Raw genomic sequence first — 344 nt, 5'->3', positions numbered from 1 at the left:
TTTCGAAAATTAATTGAAAGAATCAAGACAGATAAATGATCTCGTAAACTTTCAGAACCGTAAATCACTTAACTTTTCATTAGTGCGAGTAATTCCACTGTATCATAATTAATCGACTTTTACTTTGAAACTTTACACCGCACACCAAAAAGAGGAGGAAAAAAAAGTGAAAAAAAGGATAGGGAAAAAAAGTGATCCCTTAAAGTTAACTGATATCTATCATTTTCTTTAAAGGTAAAAGTTGAACCATATCTTCCTCCCTCAACTTTATTGAAGATAAATGCTGATTTATAGTTACGCTTTTCGTTCTTGAAGGCTATTTTCTTATTTCTTGTTAATTTCTT

Source organism: Penaeus monodon, chromosome 24, assembly GCF_015228065.2.
Source record: "Penaeus monodon isolate SGIC_2016 chromosome 24, NSTDA_Pmon_1, whole genome shotgun sequence".
NCBI classification, from domain to species: domain Eukaryota; kingdom Metazoa; phylum Arthropoda; class Malacostraca; order Decapoda; family Penaeidae; genus Penaeus; species Penaeus monodon.
This window is presented reverse-complemented; position numbering follows the sequence as displayed.